Genomic DNA, 13,445 nt, shown 5'->3' with positions numbered 1-13,445 from the left:
GAGGACTTGAAGCTTCTTCAAAAGACTGTCCATGGGGAGGTTCGACATCCTCTGGTGCTGGTTTTTTTGTTTTCTATTATTCTAAGTGCCAAAGTTCCTTTAAAAGTAATATTCCTGTGTAACTTATTATTATTGTTTTCTACACTTAAAAAAAAACTTTACAACACCACGGATGCAACCCTCCCCAAGGTATTGCAGTTTATAGACTCTAATAAACCATTTACTCTATTTTCCAATATTTCTCAATTTTCTGGTGACTCAAACTCGGACACCTCATTTTTCACATAACGCCATAAATAAAATTCCAGCGATGTACCATAATTTCCGGAGATCTAGCTGGGCAGGAAACTTTACCGATCTTAGAAATATTTCTGTCTTGAAACTATTCCCGAAGAAATTCCATTTCGGCTCGGGTGTCATGAGCCGGACAGCCATTTTATTGAAACCATAATGTATGCAAATTATCTGATAATAAAAATGTCTCTTGTCAAAGGAAGAATAGACTCTTTTGCGAAGCGCTCGCAAGTCTTGCCCAAGAAGTAGCGGACCTATTATGATTTAAGAGATCACACTTGAGTTAGTATTTGATAATTAACTTTATCTTAAATGGTAGTTCCAAATGTTCTCTGATGCCGTTGTATTGTGGGGATTATCTACGGTTCAGAAATGGGTAAGAATTACTTTTTTCTAAGCTCACCACCCTTTGTACTTACTCCGTAATAGCATGTCCAGTTTAACGTGATGTCCACACATGGGACACTCATGGCGTTAATCTAAATTGTCATGTGGAAGTATGAAATGGGTTCAATTAGGAAAAAATTCCTTCCTTTTATGCTTAATTAAAACCTAGGGCCATATTTATGTCTTCTCACGCAAATACCGGTTGAAAGCAAAACATTGTCAGTTTTCTGCTTAGAAGGTCTAGAAATGTTTTCTCGCTATTTTCAGAGTAACCGTACGCCCTTACATTCACCCTGAAAATTTATTTGTTCGATAACAACTTGATAAGATATACAGGTTTTCTCACCTTATATCTACGCTTCTGAAAGAAAATTTAAAAGCTTACTCTTTATTATTGTTGGGCATTCAAAACAGCAATTTATTCTTAATTTAATCCAACTCACTTCTCCAGTTTACAATACAGTTTACAATAGCCCCATAAGAGCCCCATGTAGGTATAATACTTTCATTATCAGTTGAAACTGCGAAAAAACCTCTTATCTGCACGCATTAAAGGAATTCAGGACATATGCATGAAAAATATATATTTTTTAATTAGTATAACAAATAACTTTAGTAGGTTCATATTGTTTTTTGATTAAATTTACATACAGGTTTCATCATTTTTATCATCAGTGGAGTCACTATCGACGTGCGGCTGAATAATTATTGGGGAAACAGGACGTGACACATGATATTCGTTTTCTTTTTGCACAGCATGAGCTACGCAGTTTTTCCACACTTTGTTACCTAATGCACTTATCACTTGCCGGGTATATTCCAAAACTGCGTCATTTAAAGATAGTGACTTATTCATCTTCTGTAATCTTTTTTTTTTATATTTAATTCGAAATCGAAATCGGGATCGAAAAATTGGTTAAAAACGCAATAATAAGACGGTAACCGCAAAACTGTATGTTTTTATACTCCTTTTTGAAATTTAAAAACTTTATTATGTCTTATAATTCTTTTTTGTTGTCTTTCCTTCTGGAATATTTACATTTTTATCCCTCATAAAGTTGATCATGTCCTGTTTCTTTGTACTGTTATTAGGGATGTTGACTAGTAACCAGAAATGATAAGGGACGTGTTCCATTACAATGACTGGGTTAGGGGGGATGTTTGATAGTAGTTGTTCGATAATCAATTTTTCGAATAGTTGAGCGGTCATGTATTCGTGGTAATCAACAGAGGATTGGCTGCTATTTTTAGTGGACAACAACAAGCCCTTTGGCACAAATCCATTTTCCCTGCCAGCGTGCAGAATAACAATTCGTTTGCCTCTCGAACATGGAGTACCTAAACCGCATTTTTTTTAATTATCTACGCACCAATATTTAATCACGTCGTGAGTGTCGAACCACGTTTCATTTAAATAAACTATATATCTTCCTAACTGTAGATACTCCCTAATTTTACGTAAACATTCTCTCCGCGAATCACGTATTCGTTGTGAGTCCATTTCTCCATTCTATTATCATTTTTTTCATATTTAAAGCCGCAGTCCGCCATAAGGGCTCGCAATGTTGCCAAGCAATTATATTTATAACGTGAGTAATATTTCAGTTTTCCTCGGATTCTTTCTAGTGTAGATACCGTATTTTCTTCATAAAAATCATTGATAATTTTTCGAATAACATCTTTGTCGCCATCGTCGATTTGTCTAAATTTTCGAGGACCTTGGGGGCCCTTTAAGGGTCTCCAAAGCCTCCCTTCGTAGGCGCCACCGATTTCAGTTTGTTTACACCTACGAGTACTGGTCTAAGTGCGGCGCACATCAAATATTCATCGTGTCGCAACCCAGGCCGGGGCAATATTCATTTTGGTCCGCTGGCTTAGGCGTTCAAAACGTTTTACGGCCTTAGCAGTTATGATTTCATTTGCATCGTCATATTTTTTAATCATTCCTTAGAGAGATGGGATTTTTAATTGATATTAAAAATACTATACACCATGTTAAGCTGGCTCATTGTATAGTGTTGCTATATTTCAGACCTTTTGACTTCGAATTGGATTATAAGCAGCTTAAAATGTATAGTAGGTTTCACGACAATAGCGATATGAAGACGTGTATGTTTCCATGCATCTCCATTTATAGTATACAAAAAAAAGTAAGTAAACATAGTGATCAGCTATCGTACTGCATGAGCTCTGCAATGTTGCCGGCTGGCTTTATTAAGAAAAATTTTAATACACACGATTGTCTCACATTGATGAGTTGTATTTGTTTTCTCATTTAATTTCAAAAAGAAAAATGATTTGAAATAATTTTAATAGCAAACCTTAAATAACAATCAAGCAACTTGGCCGTTTAGAAGCAAGCCGGCAGCATTGCAGAGATCATGCAGTGCGATAGCTGATCACTATGTTTACTTAGTTTTTTTGTATACTATAAATGGAGATACGCGGAAGCATACCCTCCCGCATATCGTTACTGTCGTGAAATATGCTGTATATCTAATTTTGACTTTTGAAACGCCACCAAGAAACATTTTTAAGGTTCAGGTTAAAGTTTTTTTTTGAATTACGGAAAATGTCGCTTGATCTCTCTGAGAACACTTATACGTTTTTGCAAAAAATTTGGGGCTACAAAAATTATTTTTTGTATACTTTTAATCTTCTTGCATGTTTATGTATCTGATAAGATTCTCTGATCTGCTGTAAAAAGTGTGGTGTTTTTTAGCAACGCATTTACTGCATATCGAATCAAGTGAAATCCACATTACATCAATTGAAGGAGTTATTGCGAAACAATGGCAAGCCACAAAAATAAAATTTGAAGAAATAATGCCTTAAAGTTTTGAAAAAATATACCATTTAACTGTTTGTCTTGAAATATACTTCCACTAGATTATGAACTTGAATTGTTCAACTTATTTAACAGTTAAATGGTATATTTTTTCAAAACTTTAAGGCATTATTTCTTCAAATTTTATTTTTGTGGCTTATCATTGTTTCGCAATAACCCCTTCAATTGATTCGTCTATTTTTGTTTGTAATATTTTGCACCCCAACCAAAATTGCTTCTACTTTTAATTATTATTATATCAACGAGCTGTTTCATTGGATACACAGTAGTTACATCAATCCGAATTGACACATTCATAAATAACCCATCCAAGCACAAAAACTTCAAACACGTGTCCCCAATGTATTCCACTGAAAACTTATGAAGACAAATCGACAAAATACTCAAAGAAGCCCCTAGCTTCATCTAATCTGTAAATGCATATCTCCATACATATTTATGACCAAGTCAGACAAGGCTCCCAGTCTGATGCGGGACAAAATGTGTTATGTGTTAGTTAGCATAAAGAATCTCTATTTCTATTTCATTTCAATCAAATTTTTTGCTTTTCCAATTACCTAGAAAATTGAACTTATCCAGGTGAATCCAATTAATCCCCAATGCTCTTGATCAGGGTTATTTTCAGCAAATTGGAAAGTTACAACAAAACAACAGTGCTAGGATGGATTAATCTGGCGTAAACCCATGGAAATGGTTAATTTGTATTCTTGGCTCTTTGACAAGTTTCATTAATACTCTACTTTCAATTACTTTTTTTTCTCATGTAATGGTGTTAATAGACCTTTCAGAATTTAATGAAGATCGAAGTGATTGATTAAATGCTTCTAAAAATTGTCTTTTTTCAATCAGTTTATTTGAAATTAAATTTTATCCTCTGGGAATGTGAGCAAATCTAGATAAAAAAATACGAAAAAATAACTCCAGGAATTATGATGATAACTGATGCTTGCATTGGTCAGCTCGAAGGGTAAGTCGAAGCGGTGCAAATGATAGCACAATGATATAAGTACATCTTGCCGTTAATTACTTATCGTTGGGTCCATAGCACCGTGTTCTCGATAATAATTGTTCTTGTTCTACCGCCACCTATCTAATCAACATACATACATTATATCTGTCTCGGCATTATTCTATATACAGGATGTTGAAAAAAGGTTCAGATATGAAGGGTGTGATTCCTCGACCCCCTTTAAGAAAAAAAGTTCCTATTAACATCGGTCCGCAATCGCACCATTTTCGAGATACAGGATGTTAAATAAAACACGATTAAAAACAGCTTTTACTTTTTTTCTTCCTTAAAGAAGATGTTCTACATGTCCATCTGCCATTTGTACAAAGAATTCACATTTTCGCCGAAAAGAAGCTAAACGACTTTTTTAACACGACCATACACAAAATGCATATCGGTCATCTCCGAATTAGAACGAAAAGGCATTTTTATAGTAAGAAAGAATGAGTACAAACTAGCAGCACAACAATTAACACTACTAAATAGCATTTGCACCATTACATTTCCATGAACAGAAAGCAATAACAACAACAACAACAACAAAGACAGCAACACCGGTATTTTTTTTTGACACCCTGTATTTCGAAAACGGTGCGTTTGCGGACGCATGTTAATAGAAACTTTTTTTCTTAGAATAGGCCAAGGAATCACACCCTTCATTCCTGACTTTTCTTTTTAAACATCCTGTATATCTGCAAGTACAATAATTTTTGTGGAAAGTGTGAGTAAAAAGGAGCATATGTAAAGATGTTGAAATTTAACCAATTCCTTCTGATGATTTGGCCTTTTGCTGATATTTCATGTAACCAGTTCAGGGTTGGAATTCAGTCATGTTTTATAAAACACACAACAGATTTTTACAATGATTAACGACCGTAGTTTAATAAATTATTATTCGGATGATGTATTATTTTTTAGCCCCGAGCCACCCATGTATTGCAGAATTTTTGCTTTCTGATATCAATTCGCGTACGTATTTTCTACTCAGCAACATTCAGAAATAATAATACCTAACAATCGCCAGTAATTTAACACAAATCAGTTAAAAACCATTTCGTGCAAATGAAATTACTCACAGTCGAGATTACTCAGCGTTCTAACAATGCTCCTCCATCCCTCCGATTTCTCCTGATCTCATTAAATTTGCATATATAACATATTATTAACATCGCTTTTGAAGGCTTTCAGTTTTCAGCGGATTCCTCCTCCTATCCTCCACCATGCAGACTTTTACAGCTAATTAAGCCAGGCGAAGGTACCTAATTAGGACATGTAACCTAGACGCGATATATGCAAATGGTTCTTCGTATTTTGCGTTGATGAAAATTGAGGCCAACCACATTTTCTGCCATAGTGCACTTTCACGTAGAACATATTTTTCTGATTTTGCCGCTCACAAGAACGGCATATAATTTTATTTCTCTGAGAATGAAATTCTAATTAGTGCTAATGTAGGCTTATTAGCCCAAATTACAAAGACGCTAACTTAGATAATAAGAAAAGTAGTTTTGCTACAACAACTGGTAGGTATTAGCAATGTGCACGTAAAGCCTTAAACAAATCGACGGGAGATTAAAGGGCTATATAATTAGCGAAAAAGGACCTCATTATGCAGATAGGAGAAGGCAAATGTTTAATACAAATAATATTCGAACAAACTGAAAAACCAGGAAAGTTCTGGAAACTCGTACATAATTAATTACAAAATGGTTTAAATTATTGGAAACTATGTAATGGGGTGCTATTTACTACAATATGTTTTGTGACGCTCCATCGAGAGTAGAGACTCAATTTTGCACAAAAAAAAAATCAAAAAAAAATTACTCAAAATTAAAAAAAAAATTCATTTTTGAGGTCTGCTTTTCAATCATATTTTCGAAAGAAAGTTTACATTTAGCGCGCTCCAAATTGAAATGTTTTGATCTAAATCTTAAAAATGGGCAAAAACTTCATAGATTTTCATTTCTCTAGCATTTTGGGTCATTAAAACGCTCACCGTCTCTGGTAATGCGGGGAAATAGTCTCTCAAATCAAAATGATTAACAGTGGCGAGATAGTGCCCTTTGCAATAATATTTCAACTAAGTAATGACGATTGCGAGGCATTCTTTGGGTTGCAATAATGCGAATGGGGCGAAGTATGCCAAAAATGGGCGTGACTTTGTTTCCAAATTATTAAAAGATTCTTTCTAACTTTTCCTAGTGGAAAATGCAATAATCGTTGTAGGTTTATTACCTTTTATGTTCTTACTCCCGGGTCTGTTTAATGTACTCAAAGCGTCCTTTTAGGAGCAATTTACTTCACAGGGCTCATTTAGTAGACGAATAAAAGGAGTTCTGCTATTTTCGTTTAAGCAAACATCACAACGCATTGTATAATGCATGGAAAATACTTAAGTGGAAACTTCGCCTTGAATACAAACAATTGATTAAACCAAGTTTCAATCATTCTCCACTAATTCTAATGCATATTGCAAGCTCAAATACGGCAGATGGCAAGTTTTATTACAGATTTATTACCTTTTAATCCGAGGATTAAATGCGATGATCCAGGAATACTGATATTCTCGCGTCAGCACCTAAACAAAGGCTTTAGCATTAATTATTTTGTTACCAAAACGACCTAACTTGTTATTAAACATTTTGCTGTAAAATCTAATCTTAAATTAACCGTGTGATTTTTGAGATATCTCTTTGCTTTAAGGTGCGTATCGAGATAGGGATGTTCGTCTCATTAGCTCCGGGAAAAATATAACTCAGCACAGAAATACGTATTTTTGTCTAATACGTATTTTTATGCAAATAATAATTTTAACTAAGCATACTTATTTAAACTAAAACATTATTAAAATTTTTCATCGCAATTTAAAAAATCGTTACCCTTATCTGTCTACATAATACACAATTGCAATTCTCTCATTAACAACGGTTAAAGCTCCTCTTTATTTCACCATTTCACTCATCAAAGCTCAATTCTGATCAGCTCTGTTAAATTTACACGAAACGTACACCACATCAATGATTCTCCTCCATTTCAGCCTAATTTACATGCGATTGTGACAAAAAAAAAATCACTTATTATATCCTGAGAGCTCGAATTGCTTCCGGAATTTTTTCAGTTCACGATTTTTTTTTATTTACTGTTCTCACAAGGTCCGTGATAGAAATACATTTTTTAGCAAGAACACATCTCTTCAGTTTTCAAAAAGAGCGCAAAATAATTATTTCACGGGGAACTTCAATCAATCAGAACTAACCTGGGGATATTTTAAACTAGGAAAAGGAACAACTTTGAAAATCACACACTAGATAAATTCGATTCCATTAAATTTTTTGTCGATGTTTTGAGGGGGAGAAGAATGGCTTTATTTGCGATTTTCCATTTTAATTGTCGATGAGGACCATGATGTGAACAAATATAGGATATGAGTAATGCTGCCATATTCCTGTTAATAAACTAGTTTCGAACTGAAATCGCTTTAATTCCATTCATATTTATTTCGGCAAAATACTAGTTGATTTTTGAAATCGTCAGTGAATCGGATTATTTAAAAGAACAATCGTTTTGAGCGGAATTTTTTTATTAATTTTGATTGGAGCATTATTGGCTTAAATAAACTTTACTTCGAGCTCCAAATTTTTATTCTCTCTTGCAGACCTTTGGAACATTTTACATGCAGAATCGAGTTACTTTGAAGTTTCGATCTACTTACTGTCTGATTCCACCTAGAAAATCATCCCGACACCCAAAGAAACGCTTTAAGTCTTAAAACATTACAGTATATTTACTCTTTTTAATTTTCCTAAAAATGTTTAACAATTATTGCTAAAAATATGATAAAACACACAAAACTCGCTTCCCACGATGTCAGCTGTCGAAAAGAAATGGATAGAGCATTGATTTTTTGGAAAACTAGGCACTAATCCATGGCAGCCGTGTAGGAGTGAGTGATGTCGCCATGACATCTTACATCCCATGTTTGCGCCTTTTTCATCATCGGAAATTGTTTACTGCTTTTCTGACTAATCAATTTTTAGACACTGTACGTACTACATTCCAGTGATTAATTTTTTTTACTTCTTAGCATTTTCCAGGTTGTTGAACAAAAATCCTAATTTATGAGAGGTGAAATAACTTCCTGAAGCACCATTACAAAATGCGGGTCTGAAAGGACTTTTAAAGGCTGCTGAATCGCTGGGGACAAATAGCAGGCAAATCTGCGGAAATAAAATATCTCTTTAGGGGAAAAAATTAGCTTTAGTTGACTTTTGTTCCAGCTCTAGAAATGCAAAATAACTGTTTAAAGAGAGCAATAAGTTACCGATTAAACAAAACCCTTTTTGTCGGATATCATGCTTCAAGCAATTTTATTAACGAATTCCCCAAATGGATAAACGGAATTTCTCCATTTAGGGTTTTAGCTGTGCCTCCAGAGGCTATAAATAAACCTGTAGCTGCAGCAAGAGACTTATTAAAATTGTCCATTATTTTGAAAGCTATTGAGAGTCTATACAGCTATTAGAGGAAGTGGTAAAATTATTTATTCTTTTGACTAATGAAAATAAATACGAATTAGCGCTTAACCGAAAATATTATAAAAAAGCTGATTACCACTCACAAAGGTCAATAAACAGGAATTAACGTTATTTTGTCTTCGACAGCGAATCGTGAAGTAGATCTGAAATGATAATAGATTTATTGCACACATAAACCTTTAAAAATTGTGCCTCTGGAACGCTCATTCTGAACGAGAATGTTTCTGGGCCAATTCTGCAATCTATAAAATTTTCTATCTTTACTTAAACCTCCCGAAGTGATCTGAGAAATAAGTTTTCACTCAACAAATACTACATATCATCGGGAAATGTCCACTACACAAGGGCGTATCACTGATACCACGATGCGAACAAATGCTATTGGTAGGTCTGTTCGAATAGAAAGGAAAACCTATTGAGGACTATCAGAAATAGTCAAAAACATGGCAGAGTACCGATTTGAATTCGTTACACGTGTTCCTGACAATTTCTGACTATCCAGAATTAGTTCATGCCAGACGGGCCTAATATGTGTGAGTGCCTTCCTCGTGTGACCACATGGAAAGGTTATAATCGATAACAACTACCCAGTGGGCAGAAACTTCTCTATTGCTAATTAATGAGACAATCAAACAATATCTATTGCTTATTTTTCGTTAAACGATTTGAAACTCCAGTTTGTTGGTTCGCTGACCTTTGAAATAAAACTGCTGCCGTGTTTACTCCGGAGAGGTCCCCCGATGATTCTGTTTACAAAAGAATATATTGCGATTCTGGACAAGCCTCAAGGATTTTTCACTTGGATCTAAAGTCAATAATTAAAACGGATTAAACCCCTAATGGTCCGCTTTTGTCTGTTGTGCGACTCAGCAAACTTACATCGAAGTTAGTTCAGCCATTTCGGAGGAGAGCTTTCCATAACAGTTTTACAATAGAGATAGAAATGGACATGATAAAGAACATAATTAAGTCGCCGGAAGTTCGTAAATACATATTTTCCGTTGCAACATGTGTATTTTCATTTTCCGCAACAGAGACCGAGATATTAATTAAAATTGTATATGTGAATGATCACACAAAGATATGAAGCTGTTGTTAACATTGTAACTATTGAGTGCACTGGAAGTTAAGGAAAAGGCGTTTCTAACTTATTGTATAGATCTGTAGCCCTTGTGGCTACGAAAACAATGGAAATAAATTCCAGTAAGTTTCCTATTGTACTTCTAAAACTAATAACTGTCAAATGAATCTGTTTTTCTTCTCTTCTGAAAGCGCGTTCCTTTGCGATCCAAGGGATTTAACAACCCTTTAAACTCTTTTAAGTGAGACGCACTGCGAACAGTTTTATTTTCACACTCCATCCAAGAAGTATTTTAACTGAAACTGATCTTTTCTCTTCTGAGTTAACACCTCTTCGTTAGCTGCCGATACTTGCAAGACAGTTATTATTCACTTTAAGCTAATACATGTTACATGAAGTTGTAAACGAGAAGCGGTTGAATACGGAGAGGTAATAAATTAGCAAGAAAACGAGTCTTGGAAAACTTCTTCCGTCTCGATGGTACGCAAATTAGCCTGAAAATGGGGAGAAAGATTCATCTGTTAAGTCTATCAAAAAAGATAAAAAATTGCTTGGTATCGGTTAGGCCTGATAAAAAATTGAAAACAAATTTGGAATTATTTATTTATAAAATTAAGGAATTTAACCAGCAATTTAGACCGGTGCAGAAAGTGCGTCCTTGGGAAGTCCTAGGAACATAAGTTCTTAGAGAATAATGAAATCAAATCGATCCAAGAAATTCTTACTGGAACGCTGAGAAAAACCAACTATTTTAAAATCAGTCGAATGTGGGACAGTTCAAAAAGAAAATTTGGAAGGAAAACGACAAATTCGCAAAAAAATTGTTGAAAAATGTGCTTTTGTAGTCGAAACTAAAAATATATATAATTCGATAAAAATTTGCTAATTCGACATAATACGAACATGTAAACCGTGATTAGCAAAATTCTTACACTAGCAGCAAATTGAGCGCAATACAATAGGGCCCTTGTAGATGATGATAGGATCATACAACTTCAGATAGCTGCTACTCTTTTAATATACAAAAAAAAACGCATTAAAGCCAACAGATTCAAGGAGATTTCTGTTAACTTGCTTCACTGAGAAAAAAATCATCTGCTTGGAAAATACCCATAACTGGAACAATTCAGTCTCGGAATTTAGAAATATGTCTAGAAATCCAAAAGAAAATCTATGATTTTAATTGGACTTGAGAGGTAAAAGGAGTCACTAAACCCTTAATTTTTGAACTCAAAAACTCCTTCAATTCCTAAGATATACATACAATATGCAACGGGCAAGAATATACTACTCCTGTCGACTATTTCAACTTTTTGGGGAAGTTGCGCCTATAAAGCTACAAAACATCCCTTAAGATCTTGGTTCAAACCAAAGACCAACATTTCAAAATCACCCACTTTATTAAAAAATTTAGAACAATGCTATTGACGAACTCTTACACTTGACCATAAAGTGTCCTAGAGCTTTCATTCACGAAATGACACAGAGATATTGGGGTTCCGGGGCAAGGATAAAGAGGTAGTATAATGGTAGTAAAACTTTCTACCTAACGTATGTATTTCAGCATAGAATATGCTTCAAAGTTTGGATGAAAATAATTACAACTCGGTTTAATCAGTTATTTACATGCTAGGGCAATGTTTCCATTAAAATTTTCTTCATTAGACGAAATGATAATATAGCGGTGGTGAGGTTCTGTTTCACTCACTCAGTTTCAAGTATTTTACTAAAATAAACCCTAAACATGCCACTGCCCATAAAAGTTCTAAATGTTTGTGTTTACTTAAACGTAAAAGCACACAGCTCGTTTATAAGTCTGTTAAATTACCTTAACGAGCAAATTGCTTCCAAAAGGATAATTTAAGCACCTTAAAAAGAATATATAGATCACAACACAAGGGAAAGCGAAACCGTACATTTTAATACGAATTGTAGGAAGTTTGGAATAATCTGAAAAAAAAAACACTTTTGATAGCGATGTTATGGCTTTGTCCTTGTCGCATTCGTATAGATTGAAAATAAGTCTGTGAAACTTAAAATTGTGATATTTCATGACATCGGTGAGGTACCTTGTTTCTCAGAACGTCCACGAATTTTCACAATTTTTAGTGATAGGCGACGACATTTCCTGGACATTTAAATTTTTTTAACCTTTATCGGTACGATTTTTTTTTAAAGCTGCATTTTGCTTGAAACTTATGTTAAATATGCCCTGTTTTTATTGGCATATTTTTTCAAAATACGGAAAACCCTTATAGGGATTTATCGTGATGACAACATTACTAAGCAATTTTCCGATATAATATTTTCATTTATGGTTTTTTTATCCTTGCTTTGGAACGCAGACAACACGCTTTTAACAAATGTTATTGTATTATAAAGTATTTCTGCACCACTCAGCGTGCAAGCTTTAAATATCCTTGGCGTATCAAACTATTTTTTAAAATTTTCTTTTTTTTCATATTTTTCATACTCAATTTTCTTGAAAACTGCAAGTTTTTAGACTCTAACTGTTTAAAGTGACAAGAAATATGAGATGCAAAAGTCTTAAAGTCCTGTAATGATTATTGCACTTTGCCAACAAGAAAAAGAGAGATCGGAAATCTTAAGTTAGTGGAAAACTTGCAGCGATCTGGGAGCACACCTACAGACATGTATGGTAGTACTAGCCCTCCTTGCATTCCCTTAGATTGAAATCAAGTTAATCATGATTGCTAGACAAGTGAATGTGGCACTGTTGCCGTTTAGTATAAAAATATTAATTTCATTCATGCTTACGAGAGAAAATAATGAATGAGTCAAATACGCGAAAATATTTGTAAGAGAAAACGTTTGTTGGCGATTATTACAGGTAATGATAGCATTAAGAGACTTTGCTTCACGTCTTAGTTGTTATCCAGAGTTTAACTGTTCTCACAATCTTTGTATCGGTAACAAAAAGGATATATCACACTTTAATTTTGTATTATATTAAAACTTTAAAGAAACCCACTGGGAATCCACGGAAAATCCTGCTCCAAACTATAACTCTTTAATTAAAATTTTTTAGCTGAAATAAATAATAATCCCCTTTGTCAAAGTCATCCTGAAGTTATTAAATTTTTGTTGCAGTGTCTTCGGTCGTTGCAATTTAAAAAAATACATAACCCTTATTTTATGCTAAAATAAAATGTTTGTGATCTTGGAAGCAAACTATCTTTAATTTCTGTCACATCTCTTTTCAACAATAATCTCAAGTATTTTGGTTGAAATTTATATTCCATTGTTTTCGAGTTAAATCGCCCCAAGTTT

The 13,445-nt window shown here is 34.1% G+C and overlaps 2 protein-coding genes across 2 annotated transcripts in view; one reads left to right on the top strand and one right to left on the bottom strand.

Annotated features, from left to right (window-relative positions):
* Positions 1–13,445, top strand: part of LOC136409112 (probable serine/threonine-protein kinase kinX) — a 101,759-nt gene that overhangs the window by 43,922 nt on the left and 44,392 nt on the right. The window lies entirely within an intron of this gene.
* LOC136409109 (guanylate cyclase 32E-like) overlaps positions 1–13,445 on the bottom strand; it is a 58,034-nt gene that overhangs the window by 43,906 nt on the left and 683 nt on the right. The gene's annotated exons all lie outside the window — the stretch shown is intronic.

Source organism: Euwallacea similis, chromosome 5 (assembly GCF_039881205.1).
Source record: "Euwallacea similis isolate ESF13 chromosome 5, ESF131.1, whole genome shotgun sequence".
Classification (NCBI taxonomy): domain Eukaryota; kingdom Metazoa; phylum Arthropoda; class Insecta; order Coleoptera; family Curculionidae; genus Euwallacea; species Euwallacea similis.
The sequence above is the reverse complement of the archived record's forward strand: the minus strand, read 5'-3'. Positions and strand labels throughout refer to the sequence as shown.